Raw genomic sequence first — 5,563 nt, forward strand, 5'->3', positions numbered from 1 at the left:
CATTTCTTGAACTATAATAAAAGTAGCTTCAGTTCATTTATGAATCTAACAGGTTTGTTTTTTCTTTAAAAGGTGGAATGACCAAGAAAAAAGGTTAAAAGATGAATTGACAAACCGTATGGTTGAGTGGTTTGGAAATGATACCTTTGACAAAACCAAGCTCCTTGAAAAAGTTGGCACATATCTAAAGTATGTGAGGGACCAATACAGAACCCATTTAGAGAAGAACGTAAAGTACGAGCATCCCCCCATGATTCCAGAGAGGGAGTGGAAGGACCTGATTTTGGATGCCAAGGAAAGAATTGAAATGAAAAAAGGAGATACACCAACAGATGCCAAAAGAAGGTATGGGATACTATTAAGAATGTAACTATGTACTAATTAATTACTCTTTATATTTATATAATCTAACATATTTCAAAATTTTCATAGGCTGAGTGACACGTCAACAGAAACCAAGGCAAGACAACAAAAGCACGGGCAACACAAACTCGGCTCTAGTGGTTATATGAAACTTTCTGCATGAATTGTAAGTATCTGTAAATGAAATATCGCATCAAATATTTATAAATTGCAAACGATTTTTTTTTTATCAAACAATGCAAGAAAAATTCATGATACAAAGCAAAAATGCAGGGCTCTGAATTCAATAGAGCGCCCATAGAAGATGACAAGAGAATTTCCTACGATCAAGGCTATACAGTCGTGGTTGATCGGCTACAAGAATTGAGTGGGCAAACACAAGATTCTGGTGCATCCATCACAGAGGTAAATAAGATAAATGAAAATTGTTTCAAATTGAATACTTTACCTACTATAATCTAATTGATGTTGAGTTCCAACATAAAGTGACTATATTTGTTTTAAATAAGAAAGCAATGATAACAATGTGCATGACATTGGAATGTAGCCTGCTAATCGTGAAACACCACCTACACATGAAGGTTCAGATATGCATCCCAGTAGTGGAGGTATTCATTTGCTATTCAAATTTATTTATGTAATTATTAATACAATTAAACATCTTAATTTGTAATTAGAGTAGTAATTAATGTAACCTTTTTTGTTAATATTTTAGAGCATATAGTCGGTGGTGACCAAGTGGAGCATGATCCGAGTAGACAACATCAGGAACATGATGTTCCCCAATCAGGTAAAGAGGACAATTGTTATTCCTTTAAACAAATTTAATTGCAATTGGTGTTCAGCATTAATGTAACCTTTAGTATTTCAACTCCAGAGGATCTAGGGGGTGTTCAGCATGTTGAGGTTGAGGCTAGACAAAATGATGTGGCCCCATCAGGTAAAGAGCGCAACAGTTATGTTCTCTAAATTAATGAAATACTTGTAACAATAATAAAAAATATTTTGAATTTAACCCATTTCTTTGTTATTGTAGAGGACCCCCCTTCGCTTCAGTGTCCTCGTCCTTAGTATAGGACTAGGCATACATCGAGATCATGAGCAGAGGGATGAACAACTGAAGAGGGGGGAAATGATGAAGAAAACGATGTTCCACTTAGTCTTTTTATAGCTTCAAAGAAAAAACAAAAAAAGAAATTATTGTAATTTACTTTATTTGATAATGACTGATTTTTATGTGTTAATGAATGCAATTATGTGCTAATGAATGGTTATGAATGATATGTGTTAATTAATATTGATGAATGTTGGGTGTTAATTAATGTTAATCAATGTTATGTATTAATGAACTTTATGTGATATTAATGAATGAATGTTATATTTTATTAATGGTAAAAAGAATGAATGAATGAATGTTAGATGTTAACGAGGAATTCAGAGTGATGTTAAGGGGGGGAGGGGCCAAATGAGCTTCCACCTTCACGTGGTTGGTCCTGTTAAGTAGAGAATATTAAACTATTGTCGAAACCAAGTGAAGCTCAATAAGATAACACACTTTTCAATATTTCATTATGTTGCACAGTTAATCTTATTGAATAATGTATATTGAATCTTAATTGCAGGGTCCAACAGAGCCAACACGAACAACAACACCACAAGTTCTTGGGTATAATGAACTCCCATTTATGTATACTTTATACTATGTGTATGCACATCTTATGGTTTGTATGTATAGTTTATGCTACGTGTATGCTACATGCCTTAAGTGAATTAATGCGTACACATCATGCTTTACATGTATTTGTGCCTTATGTGTACACTCTATGTTTTGTATGAATTCTTCTTGCCCCAAGTATATTCATGTGTATGCTCTATATGTATTCTTTATATTTTATGTGCATACTTAATGCTTTAAGTGAATCCATGTGCCTCATGTATATTACTCTTAAATGCATGTTTTATGTATATATACCTAATAAATTATGGATATTAATGTCTTCAACATGATTTCCTCATTGTATGATTTATATGTGTACTTTTTCATATATGCATTGTACCTTAGGGGGTATTTGTGTGTATCACTTCATGTCTTGCATGGATGCTTCATGCTCTTGCCTTGCGTGTAACAATATGTATGTTTCATGACTTAAGAGAATTCATGCTCTACATATATTCAAGTGTATGCTATATGACTTCAGTGGATTCATCTGGATGCCTCATTCTTTATGTATGCTTCCTGCTTTATGTGTTAAGTATATTCACGAGTATGCTTCATGATTTAAGTATTCATTTTATGCTTCATAATTCAAGTGTATTCATTTGTATGCTTCATGCTTTAAGTTCTCATTGTATGCTTCATGCTTCAAGGTATTCATTTAATGTATGTCTTATGACTCATCTGTATTCATTTATAGTCCTCATGTTTCGAGTATATTCTTCATGCTCCATGCACAACATGTGTGCTTAAGTGAATTCATGGACACTCTACGCGTTACAATGAACATCCTGTTAGCATATAATTTTTCAAATTAATTATGCTCTTAAAATGTTGCTCTCCTGTATTTCTTGGTTTTATACATTGAACACTCTTTGTCATGAGAATAGTTATTGCTGGATTTTTTGTGCAGGGATGATCTCACAACATCAGTCCTCTTCTATCTATAATCCATCTCCTGAGATTCAACCATCAAATAGGTGATTAAGGAGTGGCACTGAGTTGGGATAAGACTTCTGAGGTTTATTTGGGAGCTAAACCTATTAGACAATTCCAAAAGTGATCAAATTGTAAGAGGGCAATTGAATTTCAGTTTTCATCTCGACAAATTTGATTAGGAAGAGCAAGATCTATGTGATATTTCAGATTTTAAGCTTTTAAGAGGTTTTTGCTTATATATAAAATTATAAGAAATGATATTGCATTAAGATAAGTATGTTCGGTTATAGAAAAAGGCTTATTTGTCCATTAGTGTAACTTAACTCAAAGAAGGCTTATTAGCAAAGCCATCAGGAAGACGTGAGTTATCGAAGCAGAAGGAAATAAGCTATCCCGATACCCGATGGGTCTATCGGGAAGACATACACTGATATGTTCATAATAAAACACTATCGGCAAACAGTTACAATCCATTGGGGTAACCTAAGTAATCGGGATTTGGCTTGACGGGCTGTACCGAAACCCAATGGAAACACAAAAGAAAACGTTCATCGGGGAAGAAACAACCATCGGTACGAGGTGATAAGGGCTATATCGATACCTAATGGAAACATCAATAAAATACATGTCGATAAAATAACTCAAAACAAAATGTTTTTGTGGTGCCAAGGAAAATATTTCATCAGAAAAGTAACACTGATAAGTCCTTGCAGAGTTAATTCAAACTGAAACCAGAAGTGACCTGTATTTAATGCTCTCAATTTAATTGGTGGCTCACATGAGGCTAATTGAGAACTCACTCGAGAAATAAAAGCACATGAATAGAGAATTTATGTTCATAACTCTTCACACAGCGTATCTTCTTCAAGTAGATAACATAATTGAAGAACTAGAGCTAAGAAATCTTCACAATTACAGAAATTGAGGCCTCAAGTTCTTCAGGGAAAAAGAGAATTGCTAAAGGGTCTGAGTCCACATCAAAGAAACTGAAAACATCAGAGACTCCTCTTGCATGGAGATTGAACTAGGACATGATCGACCAAATGCAAGCACCAGGGCTGAAATCCAGAAGATCAAAACAACATTTGCCTGTTAGAGATCAACTGGAGGACAAACTTAAGAGGATCGGAGATGTGTGGACTAAGGTAAGGGGTTACAAACTTTTCCTGTTTCATTTCTTGAGGCAGAATAGGGAAGTTCCAATTTGTAACCCATGGATGACGAATTTAGGCAAGCTGGTTGTTCCAAATGTGTTTGTAAATATTAGACTGTTGGAAACTTTGGTTAGGAATTATGATTCTATAAAGAGGTGCATACAGCTTCCAAATGATGATATATTTATCAGGTTTAATAGAGGCACCATAGATGAAGTTTTTAACCTTGACTTTAATCCTGATATGCCCTTATCTTTTGAGAAACTGGAAGAAGAATTTGTGAAAATGGACACTAGTTATAAAGGGTGGAATCTCGCCTTTCATAAGGCTGAGAAGGGTGTTTTGACTGATGAGGATAGCATGGACATATTCAGGAATTACTTGCAGTATACTTACATGTCATGTGGACAAGTGGGGGTGTTGAAGTTTCGAATGTGGCCAACATTGGGCCTCTAGTATTAGTAGTTAATATACAAATGTATGAACCAAGGCTCTTTAATTATGTTTCATACCTTGCTGAGAAACTACAGGAGGGCTTCTTGTACCTCAGGGATAATAAGGAACCCACATTTCAATTTTATTCATTGTTTATGCACATAATTTTTTTTTATGGAAGACATCGGAGCATGTGGCCTTTGAGTCTATGATTGAACACAGTAGACAGGGAAGGGAAATAACAACCTATACAGATGTGGACATCGGTATGGGACTCATGGTATGGAATATAAAATTACATTAAGTTTGAGGAATGGATTGTAAAACCGTTATATCAACTTTTCGGTGTCCCATGTGAGGGATCAATTTCACTTAAAATTAAGAAATTCTTAAGACCTGCTACCTTTGATGATAGGGGTCTGGTGAACCACAATTGGGGTGATTGGCTAGTGCATAAGGACTTCACTTGTTTTAGAGTTTATGGCTTTCAAAGACACCCTAATCTGCTGCCAAAACTTGTACCAGACAAAATTGCCTATTTGGAAATTGTGAGGCAGTTAAGTGTATCAAATGATAAACATTTTGCAAGCATCCGCAAACAAGTTTTTCTGCCTAGAACCCTTAGTTTTGGAGATTTTATTATTGTATCAATCAGGGCCTATGAGGCCATTGATAGAAAACTAATTGAAGAATACAATCTATTCTAATTTATTATAAAGCTAATTATGACCCCAAAGGATACATAGGTATGTGCAAGAAAGGACAGAGCTTGGGAGATTATGTGCACATTCTTGTGGAATCAAAGGCCTTTTTTCAAAATATGGAAGAGGAAGAAGCCCAACTAGTTATTGATAATTTGAATAAAGACCTGGAAGAGAAGAGGTTGAGATTACAAGAAATGGCAGCAGAAGAAGAGGAAGGTGAAGAAGAATCTGAGGATGCTGAAACCATATTCAGA

The sequence above is a fragment of the Cryptomeria japonica genome, chromosome 9, assembly GCF_030272615.1.
Source record: "Cryptomeria japonica chromosome 9, Sugi_1.0, whole genome shotgun sequence".
NCBI lineage: Eukaryota > Viridiplantae > Streptophyta > Pinopsida > Cupressales > Cupressaceae > Cryptomeria > Cryptomeria japonica.